Genomic DNA, 12,187 nt, shown 5'->3' on the forward strand with positions numbered 1-12,187 from the left:
CCTCCGCTCACGGCCCGTGCTGGTGGTGGAGGGGGAACGGGAAGAGGGATCTGAGGGGAATGGGACGAGGACGGGCAGAGAGGTGGGAGCGAGGGGCGATGGGGCTGGAGGGAGGGCAGGAGGAGCAGCGGGCAGCTTCCCTCGTGCTGGAGGAGGTTCAATAGCAGGCTGATGGGGAACAGAGAGCCTTAATCACAGAGGAATCTGAGTCTCATTTGGTGTTAATTCAGCCCTGGGAGCAGGAAAAGCATGTCAGGAAAACGAAGGCGGCTTCTTGACACGTGCCCTGGAGGGAGGGCTCGGGTGCTGGGGGTGTGCGAGTGCAGGGACCCGGCTCCTGCCTGAGCTGCGTGGTGGGGTGAGGGACGGGCACCTCTAACTGCTCTGGTCCACGGCAGCTGGCAGGGGAGAGCAGCGGGTCCTGGCTGTCCCCAGGGCATCTGCAGGGGATTTGGAGAGCGCTGGGCTTTTTGCACATTCAGCTGCCGCGATCCGGAAAGTCCTCCTGCCGACGGGCAGGGCGCTCAAATCCCCTCTGCACAGATCGTGGTCATTTTCCAGCAAGTCTTCCTGTACGCTCTGCACCTGCGCTTCCAGACATGCCAAACCCCGAGTGCCTCGGGGAAAAAATAGAAAAAGAAAGAAAAAAAAAGAAAAAGAAATAGAAAGAGCTCACGAGGTCACCAAGCCCTATTAGGGGGAGAGTGAGGCACCCTCTTCATCTGCAGGATCAGTCCCAGCACAGTTAAATTTGGTCTCTAAATAAGCTTAATTCTGTGTCATCTAAACGCAACTTGTGCTCAGCTGAAGCTGTATCTGGGTCAGGCCTCCTTGCTTCTGCCCATAGGGAAATGCAGAACGTAACAAAATGTCCTGCGATGGTGGAGACCACCCAGAGAGCTGCCATTGCCCTGGCTCCTGGGGTCCCCCGGCAGCCAGTGCTGCTGGCCCAGCTGCCCTTCGTGGGCAGAGCTTCAAATCCCAGCACCACGAACAACAGGCACAGCCCTAAAACTCGCTGGAATGTCCTTGCCTGGCTTCCCATGGGCTTCGTGCAAGAGGAAGCAGGAATGGGAGCAAGGCATACGCAGAGCTAAGCCATGGGCAAGGCAGAGCCAGGCCGCGGCGGTGTGTCTGTGCCATGAGCAGTCCTGTCTTATTCCCTCCATCTTTATAAGGGACTAAGAGCTTATCTGCACCGTGTTTTCCAGCACGGGGAAGAAACCTGGACTTCCTCTGGGTTCCCCCTGAGAATGGCAAAGCACAGAGGTGCCCACGTACTGGAAGTGCTGGAAAGCCAGGTGGGGATTTTGTACCTTCAGCTTTCCCCAGCTTTCTTCGAATGGTACCTCCAGGAAGGGGCAGTAGCAGTACTGGATCCTCACTTGGACGCGAAGAGGGCTATGACTGTGCAAGGACTTTTTCATGTCTGGCCAAAGCCTCGCCACGGGCTGGACTCTCTTCAAAGGTCAGCGGTGACTCAAGGCTGCGACTTCTCCTCCCTTCCACTCCCACGCGCACAAGAAGCACAGTGAGATTCTGGGGCAGCTTCTTGGCCTTTTGTCTTGCCTCTGCTAAAGGCTAAACCCAGAAATTCTGCAAAAGTACATTGTTCTTCCACAGACTCTCTGCATGGGAGGGCAATGGAAATGGCCCTCTCACCAGTCTGCAGTTTGCGTCCCAAATTCACGTCCCCCTTCCCTCCAGACACCAACCAACACCGAGCTCAGACCCGCCAGCTCTCCTGGGAGCACCTGGAAGATGGAGAGCCCTCTGTGGATGGGGCAGGTTACCCAAAGGAGAGCCCAGGAGAGGGAGAAACTGCTTTAGCTGGTGACTGAGAAAAACGTTCTCGAGAGCCGTTTGCGAGAGCAAATAAATTCTGTAAAAAAAAAAAAAAAAAAGTTAAAAAAGATAATAAAATAATAATTAAAAATAAATACAAAACAAAACACATAGCTGCTGTTTCTGCCATCTGGGCCCCAAGCCCCAAGCTGGAAGGACGTACTGCCCCACGGAGACGGGCCATGGAGCCGAAGCCCCACACTTGTTCTCTGCCAGCAAGCTCCAGGGAAAGCAGAAGGGTTCCCCCACCGTGGCACCACGCCGGGGACAGGCTGGGGAGACCGGGTGCAGGGGCTCGCTGCCTGCCTGCAGCCTCCTGCGGGGCGAAGCACAGCCCCGGGCAGTCGCAGGGACTTTGGAGGACCCCGGGTCAGGCCCGAGGCAAACAGGGCGAGCTGCACGTAGGAAATCAGACGTGCAGATCGAGGGGCAGCTTTTTGGGGCCCGGCTCTCTGAGAGCACTCAAAGGCAAAAGTCACAACGTGCGTATTCCATTGCCTCTGCTTGACTCTTTCACCTTCATGCTTTATTGATTCACCAAAACTTTCTAAATACCGTTAATAGCTTTTTAAAGTGTTTACATTTGTAGTACTTATGTTTATTAAGGAAAGGCTTCTTTTTAATTTTGGCCTTTGCTTTTTCTTCAGCTGGCAAGCAACCCCCAGAAGCTTGTACAGATTCTGATCAGATGTCTAAAACTTTCCACACAGGATGCCAGACGAACATCTCTGACTGTAGAAATGGCTGTGGACGAATGTGTGTATATCTAGGAAAAACAAATGCTGCAGAGAAGATACACAGAGCTGCGTGTGCAGGGCAAAAACCTCCGCTTCTCCACTCGAGCCTTGCAGAAATGGGAGATCGAGGGAGCAGGGAGCAGGCGGGTGAGGTGGGAAGGGAAGGATCCAGCCCTGCCCTCACTGCCCAAGTGCCCTAGTCTAAGCCTCAGCAATTATTCGTGTGTCCAGGAGCCCAATTCCTCTTCTTCTCACACTAATGTTGCTGGCTGGCTAAGCAGGTGCCGATAAAACTGATGCACACTTGAGGAATGTTGCTCACCCAAAGCTTGGCACCCACAACAGAGTATCTCATGGGAACGGGGAAGCCATAAGGGAGGCTAATTTCTGCATGCAGAGCTGCAGCGTTTCAGGGAGAAGACAACTCAGCTGCAGGCTTACACAGACTTTTGCTGGAGATGCTTGCTCAGCTCTCACGTTCTCCAGAAAGAAAAAACCTCCTGCTCCCGCAGAAAGCATTCAGCCGAACCCACCAAACCTTCCTCAACCTGCTTATTCCATACCTAAACGCCTGTGTTGCTGATGACACCCCTATCTGCCTTACTCCCTGTCCGATAAAGCCACCACAAAGTCCCAACAAACGTCCTCGGCCCTCCTGGCCAGCAGGATGTGGCCCGCGACCACGCACCCAGGGGACCTGCGGCGCCACGTCCCTGCCATGTCACCAGGGCTCGGTTTGCAGGGCAGCCGCGTGTCGACGAGCAGGTCTGAGCTCCCATGTGGCCCCCACCAGCCCAGAGAGTGCCGAAGACCGAGCTTCAAAGCAAACTCCGCATCCTTTTTGCTTCTGAGCAGCATATGGTCCAGGGCAGAGGCAAATTCCGCAGGCGAGGTTGCCATCTGGGCTCTGTCCATCTGCACTGAAGGATTCAGCTGCAGCTGATGAAACATGAGGGCTGGAGCTGAATTTTCCAATATCTCATAAATGTTTAGCAAAACTATCCACTCGGTGTTGTGCATTTAATAAAGTTTTTTTTTTCTCTTTTTCATTGTTGTGTTCTGTATTCAGCATACTGTTTGACAAGGCATAGGAACAAGTTCTGCTTTGAGTTATTCTGGATTTCTAGAGGCCATACGCCATGTTTCTGCTCGTGGAAGTACGAGGAGAAGATGACCTGTAATTTTAATTGCAAGTTAAGGTGCCTGTAAGTGAAAGTGGGCTTTGTGTCTGGTTGGTAACCTGAGCTATTGGCAGGTGTTTCCAAAGGCCTCATTATAAATGCCAACAAGCGGAGTTTTTGTGCTCAGAAATTTGCCAGGGGATGCGGAAGAAAGCAATAAAGCCCCGTTTGGTGGCTCACGGGGCATCCTCCCTGGAGAATAAAAAAAACATATTTGTACCATCTGGTGCCATCAGGTATCTTCCAAAATCAGCCAAATCCACCCCTTTTTCCTCAGAAATATCTTCACGAGCACGGGACAGTGGCATCCTTGGGGGCATCCAGAGTGGTGCTGAACTGCACCGGAGTAATGAAACTCTCCTTCTCCCTCTGTATTCCGGTGCCAGTTTATGCCAATTATGTAAATGTTATTTTTAATTTATCCTACGACAAGATTTACACAGTGGTGATCAAAAGGACTTGTCGCATGGCTGGCGATCCGAGCTTTGCCTCCAGTTATTCTGTGGCTCTTGGGGAAATCCGGTGCCTCCCTCTTGCAGGCACAGAGGCGAGCTCCTTCAGACTGCGATTTCCCTTACTGCAGAGAAGTGCTCGGTCATAAATAAATGAGATATCTGCCCGGTCCTGTTCAGGCCAGGAAAGCACCGACCCTGAGCGGGGCCCCGGCGCCGCGGTGGCAGCAGCAGATGTTCTGCGGAGCAGCGTGTCGGGGCGGCCTCCCGGGGATGTGCGTGGTGCAGGGCTGCAGTGATTCTGATCCACCCGGACAGGACGCCCCTCGCTGCAGGGACAGCTTCGCTCCATCCACTGACTCCGGTCCAAATCGAAGCTGAAGGCTGGAAGTGGGCAGAGCTGCCTCGGAGAGCACAGCCTGGGTGAAGGCACAGAGCTCTGCCAAAATGCTTTCCTGTCGGCCCCTGGGGGCTAATTCTCCAAAGGCAGTGATTAGTCTGGAGATTGCTGTTCACCCTGGGTTACCCCAGTAATTAGAGGGAGCTTTGGTCTCCCCAGGCCATCGAATCCGCTTTTTGTATTTGCTGCCTCCTGTTGCAAACCACAGCCTGTGTCCTGCAGCACCCGGTGCACCTCCTGCTGAAATGCAGCCAGAGGACCCCACTGCACCAGCAGGGCAAAACCTGGGAATGGCCGGCCATAAAGCCCCGCTGCCGTCCTGCAGCCCCCTTGACACGGAGCCTTCTCCTCCCTGAGCCAGCCCTTGCACTTTTCCAAGCACCCAGACAGCGTTCCTCTGCCCCGGGGATGAATGAACCAGGCTTTCCCAGTGGCTGTCTGCAGCCCAGATGCACGCAGGGGACAACTGGGCTCCTCTTTCCAGGAGAGCCTTTGATCTCTCCCCAAAAACGGACATAGCATTATTATTTTTTTTTTCCAATATGCATTGCCATCTATGGGAGACGCAAAAGACATAGGACATTTGGTTATCATAACATGATGGTTTCAATTAGCTCACCCCCCTGCCCTATTTTAAATCAACAGGCCTGCTTATCAAAGATGCCGTGATGGCATCTGGGGCACATCTTGTGACTCTGAAGCCGGAGAGGTTCTTGTGAGCCTCTTCTTCCCTTTCTGTGCCGGGACCATTCATGGAAAACATACTGCTTTAATATATCCCAAATTAAAATGTCATTCAATCAAAGGCCTGATCATTATGGATGCCAGGATTTTTTGTAAGCAGAGGCCAGAGGAGGGTCACAGAAAACTCTGTTGTTATGTATTGTTTTACTTCTTTTTTTTTTTTTTTGGCCTTTTTCCTTTCTTTTTCCTTTACTACCAGTTTCACACCAAAAAGAAGCTGGAAGCTGGTTCAGGATGGCTCCAAAAATGGACAAAACCACAAGATACTGGAGCTGGCCACACAAAACAGCCCTGTCTGAGGTCCGGAGCGCAGCACCAGAGAGTGCGCGGGTCCCAGGGCTGCACTGGGATGCCAAGGTCAGGATGCTGGGATACTGGGATACTAGGATACTGGGATACTGGGATGCTGGGATGTGCTCCATGCCAGGACCTTGGACCATAACCCATGTACCCATCCCCAGCTCCTGGCCAGCTGTTCAATGCCTCTCTCCACCACACAGTTTTTCTTGCAGAATCTGCATTCTTTTCCCTGTGTTTGACTTGGCACCCTGGAATTTCCCTTCCCTGCCCAGGCCCAGTGCTCCCCCTGAGCAAACACCCGTATCAGCTATCCACAAGGCAATTTCCTCTCTGCACGCTGCTCGCTGGAGGGGAAGGCCACACTGCCGTGCACCACCTCCAGATGTTTGCTCCTCTCCTTTCCCTTCTCTTTTATTCTCCTCAACAACAACAAAGGCACTCAGGAGCTGAACCAGGCCCCTTTGATCCCAGTTCCAGTTACCCTTTTCCTGCTAAGAGGAGCAGCAGTGGAAGCACAGAGGGCACGGAGCGTTGCTTGTTCCTCGAGATGCATTCTCAGCATCCTCCAGCCCCTGGGGAAATGTGCAGCAACGCGCTGCAGGGAAGCACGGGTGGGGAGAGGAGGTTCCCGAAGTGGTGCTTGCTTTGCAGCACCTACGTGATGCAACCACAGCCATTCCACAAGCACATTTTTAGACTGTGAGTCAAGTTTCACGGAGGTTTTGCAATCATCCCAGAAGCATGTTTGATTTATGGTTACTTTCCACCAGAACACATGGAAGGACACTCCAGCCCTGTTCATAATATCTGGAAACAGAGGCATTATGCAGTGAGAGATTCTCACAACATAAATTAAACTGAGCGTCCACATCTCATGCTTATTGCTTTCTGGAAATTGGAAGAAGTGGTGCACACTGTGTTTTCCTTGCTACTTCAATCAAAGAGCCCTCAGACTCTAATTAGCATTCAGAATAAAATTGGAGGTAGATGGATCTAGCCCTTAAATTTAACTCCAGACTGCTCAGAATGAAAACTGCCTTTATTGGTATGTTTCCCTGAAAGCAGGCACGTGAGTTTTGCTCTAATTGCACATGTTCAGTCTTTATTTCTGGGGAAAAAAGATGAAGATCTATAAAAAGTAATGTGTCATGCTTGCAGCAGGAGCGTAAAATGCATCAGAATGCGCATCTCTGCTTGGATGTAATCAAAGACTTCCAAAATATTTTAGAATAAAATAAAAATATGATCCTAAATTACTCTCCATTCTTTCTGACTCTAATTAAACAGATCCTAGAGAGCAATAAGCAGAGCTTGTGCAGTTCTGTGCTTATTGTACTACCTGGAAAATCACTCACCTCTGGTGCCAGGTGATGGCTACTTTCTGGTGAGCCCTCCTGAGATGCTGATGGAAGGAGCAAGGCGAGGAAACGTGGGACATGTTTTTGCAGCACAGATGATGGAGAGCTAGTCTGGACACAAGCAAAGGTCCAGGCAGAGTCAGGCCATGATCTACACCTTGGGAATTCATTTTTGCACCTCCTCTTTCAGGAAACCATAATCCCTTCCATTCATGCCCTCATTTATCCCTCCATTTAGGATTGCATCAGCAAATCCTGAGCCTCAGGGATGCTCCCTGTGTTACTGGCACAGAGATGAATACTGCGGACAAATTACTTCTGAAGACTTTGTGTTAATTATGAATTCCTGGGGCCAGTGGAATCGCCCTCTCCCTTGACACCTCTGCAATCGCCAATAGATGGAAGCTGCCAGGACTGCAGATTGATCAGAGCCCGTGGCAGGAGCGGGAAGCAAGGGGCAGCACCAGCACCAGCTGCTCACCCTGCACGATTCGACCAAGAGTTCAGAGCTGCGATGGTCATTTGTGTGTGCAGGGGGGGCTCTGCACTGGAACTCCCAATTAACTCTTGTATTTGGTTTTGCTTTGGAATTGATAGCCCAGAGACTGAGAATCTCAATGCACACTTACAAAGAAAAAGTGGAGACTTGCTAAGTAAAGGCTCCTTCTGGATATGGATCCTTCTGGATCGGAGACATAAACTGGTAGGGAAAGTCCAAATTTATTTGGACAAGCTCTTAAAACTCGACCAAAAATGTAAGTTAAAGGCTATGAGAAATCTCTCTTAACCACAAGAACTGCTGAAGTGGGAAAGCAAGAAATGCAGGCGGCAGCAAGGCAGTCATGACATTTGCTCTCAATCCACCCTGCCATAAAGGCTGGGCTCTCGGTGGCGTTTCTGTGGGAGCACGGGAGCGAGCCGGGGCTCAGCGCTCAGCACCCAGCTCCGCCAGGCCCAGGGGCTCTGCTCTGCCCCTTCTGTCTCTTTTGGGACCAAGCTGAGTGTCCCTCCTAGTAGAATTTTTCCCCCAAACAGACATATTTTCTTGGAAAGATTTGCATTTTACAGACTCAGACTATTTTGTAAAAGCAATCATTTTCAACTCGTTTTACTGCTGAATCTGAAATTTCAACAGACTGCTCAGGGCAACCCCAAGCCCCAGGGAGAGAGGCCAATTCCTGGCCGTCACAACTCAGGAAGGCTTTTTCTTAACACCTCCCACTGTAAAATTTAAACTCCGAGTTTTAATTCTGTGGGAAATAAGTAACTGTTATAGCTTTGGGCTGAATTAAGGGTGGATTTGAATATCAGGCTGTAACAACCCATGCTAATTTGGCTTTTTGGCAATCTAGAAATTGTTGGAAAACAATCAGACTTTGTTTTGAATACCTCCTCCTCCCCAGCTGGAATACATCTGCCTGGCTTTGAACAGAGCATCCAGGTTCGATTCCAAGCTTTACTTTATTTTTTCTTTTTAAGAAAATATCCTAACCTAAGAGATCTGATATTTTCAGCCTATCCTATACATCTGCTTGCTGGTTCCATAGATGGGCATATCTAGAGCTTGTTTCTAACAATTTGCTATTTCAAAATGACTTTTAATGTTTACTTTTTCCTAAGTGATGAAGAAGGTAGGCTCAATACCCATTTTCAAAGCAGTCCGGCGTCTTTGAACCTGCATTTTCCTGTAGAAAAAGCTTTGTGAGAAAATGTCACCTATCTCTAGTAACAATTCAAACAAATAAAAAGCTAGAAATAAACAATCTAATGGGCGTGTGTGCTGCATATAATTAGCTGCACATACAGGATGTACTGGGAATGTTTTCATAGCTGGAGAAGGAGATGGCTGCTTCTAGGAAATCATCTCCTCAAGGCACAGACTATATGAAACGCTGCTGACTGTGAGGCTTTCTGACGTGGACAACACCGACTTGGAAGTGGAGTGAGAATGAATGATGGTGCTTTTATGGACCAGCGAGGTCCTGAGCGGCATCCTGGGCTTCCAGAGCAAGCAAAACGCTGCGTCCTTCCCCTCGCAGCAAAAGAGGTGGGAGAGTAGAAGGAGATGATGTGTTTACAGAAGCATCCCCAAGCCTGGATCATTTCCAGCGCATTACTCGGTGCGATGGAATGCATTAAATAGCTTTTTGAAAATGTACATTGAAGCACACAGCTCCATATGTCCTTTGTCATCGGCCCTGAGCTACGCCGCGTGGCTGGGGTCCCTGGTCCAAACGGCAGAGCCGGGCTGGTGATGTGCCCATCCCCAATCCTGCCTGGTGCTGAGCCCCCGCAGCCTCCTGCTGCCTTTCCTGGGTGAAATTCTGCCCTAGAAGGTCAGATTTTAGCAAAGTCCAAGTGAAAACCCAACTGTAATGCTTGCTGAGATCTTCAGCATTGCGTGGATGGGAGTTGCCTGCTCTCCTGAGCAGGAAATCGTACAGCTACCAACTTTGCCCTAATCCTGCTACAACAAATCAGGAGGAAAAATGCAAGCTAAAAACCTGAAGCTAAGAAGCAGCAATGCCCTGAAGCCACCCATGCAAGCAGCGGAGGCGACCACAGCTGCCGAGCGCTGTCCCAGGGCTGCGGCGCACCCAAATTGCCCTTCCCCTCCCCAGTGCCCATGGCCGCTTTGCTCAGGGGTTGAAACACGTTGACCAACAACCTTTTGCCTTCGTGGCCTCTCTGCTTCATTAATTCCAGGTACTGGCCGGGTCAGCTCAGGCCAGGCAAGTGGTGCTGGTTAACCACTGGCAGGGGCTGAGCAGCCGGAGCATCGCACGCCAGCACCAGGTGCTGGTGGGGACAGGACCCGCTCACCCCGCCGTGCTCCAGGGAACCTCAGCACGGAGTCTTTTTTTTAATTCCATCAGGGCTTCTCTTTATACTTTGAGCCGAGGTCCCCTGAAGGGGTAGGGAAGCGCAGACCCTTCAAAACAGCAGGTCCTGGGAGTCTCCCCCCAGTTCTCCCATAGGGGATGGGGCTGCTCTGGAGAGAGGGGTCCCCTGCCAGGCAGACAGCCTTTCATCCCAAATCCTGGGGCAAACTTGGACCCAGGGCTCCTGCTCTCCCTTCCTGTTATTTAAACAACAGCCTCACGCTGAGATTGCACCGATAAAGTCAAGGCGATGCTTTTCCAAACAGTGAGATAAAAATCCCTTCTGAACTTGCAACGTCTTAAGTTATCTGCGGCCACTTCAGAGCTAGAAGCAACTTCAAATAGATGGAATTACAGTGTGCCTTTACAAGTTGTTTCGCTGTTTCTTCACTGCAGAAATAAATCCCTTTGTTCTGTCAGATAAAAATGTGCAAGAAAAGCCAGTCCTTAATACAAACTCTATGCCTGGTTGTTTCTGAAAGTAAACAAACAAAAAGATGTTAAGAAAATATTTCTTTTGATTTTGTATTTCATCTCCGTGCATACAACTCCTATCGATGTCAATATCCTGTTAGGGTTTTGGGGGTTTTTAAGGATATATATGAATGTGTTGCCTTCCAGGTGTCAGGCAGCTGGCAGTCGGGGTGATGTCCCCCTGGGGCACAGTCTTGGACGGGGTTCAGGCTGGGGTGCCCGAGCCATTTGGCTGCTCAATCCCCAGAAATGGATTTGGGGGTTGATATCCCAATGTGAGCTTTGCTTCTGCAAAGGTGGCTTCATCCAGGCCCGGTGCCCTGACCCGACTGCTGGGGATACACCGGGGGTGTCTGCTGGGGCTGCCCACAGGTCAGAGGCTGTGACATGAAAGCTGCCAGGAATTTTCCATCAGGAACTTCTTTTAGCACTTTTAAAAAAATTTCTCATACCTAAAAATCGTGACTGAATTTTTTGCCCCACTTCTTCCCTCTCTTCCTCCTTTGACATCCTTTTCTTGCCTTGTCATCGGAACCGATAGAGAGGAAAAGAGCAATGGAAAAACTGCGGTGAGAGGAAGACAAATTAAACTGTTTCCCCCCCAGATGACTTGTTAGATCCAAAGCAGTGATTAATGAGAACTGACGATTTCCAAAGAGCCCATGGCACGGCATGCCTACCTTTCCAAGGAATTTGGGAGTCAAATACCCCCAGATTCCGCAGAAAAGCACAGCCCAGGTGCCCGGGTAAGAACGAGCAGCCCTGAGCCTGAGCAGCTCTCCTGCCCTCCCTGCCCGCAGCAGATCTGCTCGTGGGTTAACGGCTTCCTTAACTTCTATCAGCCAGATTGCCACTTCATTTTACATTTCATCTCCATCCACAGAACTCCTATTGATGTCAATATCCTGTTAGGTTTTTTTTTTTTCCCCTTTTGATGTTTGATTTTCTCCTGCTGGCTGCGCGCATGTACACGGAGGCTGATCACAGTGTATGACATTTATTTTAACAAGAGAGGAGAGGGAATGGGATGTTTTGTCTTTCCCGACATCCCCTGCCTCGTGAGACAAGGTAGCTGTCACAGGACCTCATGCATTTCACATATGGAGCGTGCAGTCACTTGGCTGACGATAACCGAGCTGTTAATTGACGAGCATGAAGCCTGCAAGGGCTGCGGAAGGAATTAAAGCCCTGAAATCCCCGCACAGGCTAAGGAGGGGTTGGGGATCAGCGATCCGGTGCTGGGAGGTGGGACACGGTCCCAGCGCGGCAGACACCAGGACACGGCGCCGGCTGTCCCTGCGGCACGGCTCTGCCACGTTCCCTGGCTGTCTGCCTTCGGCAGGGCTCTGCAGGCTGAAATCCTCCGCCCTGGGGCCACGATGGGCACTCCGGGATCAGGCTGAGACAAACCAGTTGTGTGCCATCCAAGCTTCATTTTGATGGATTCCCCTAAGATGAGGATGACGAGTTTGATTTTGTACGTCTTTCTTCTACAGACACAACAGAAAGTTCATTCTTGGTAAAGCAATGCCTTTTTTTCTGTAGCTTAGACCCAACGAAACACCATAAAATTCTTTCACAAAATAGGTATTGTTGTTGGCATGAATGGCACGAGCTGTATCCAGGCAGAAAAAAAAAAATAGCCATGAAAAACTTCCCTAATTTTGTCAGATTTCTTGATGCAAATATTGCCAGCTTCGGAGTTTGGAATTCAGATTTTGGGTCCAGATTTCCTTTGGCAGGGAGCTCTTCAGCTTAGGACGGGCTGGCACAACTGGTGAATGAAGGCTCATATTGAAGTCTGAAAGATTTTG

Source organism: Anser brachyrhynchus, assembly GCF_964034855.1.
Source record: "Anser brachyrhynchus genome assembly, chromosome: 19".
Taxonomy (NCBI): Eukaryota; Metazoa; Chordata; class Aves; order Anseriformes; family Anatidae; genus Anser; species Anser brachyrhynchus.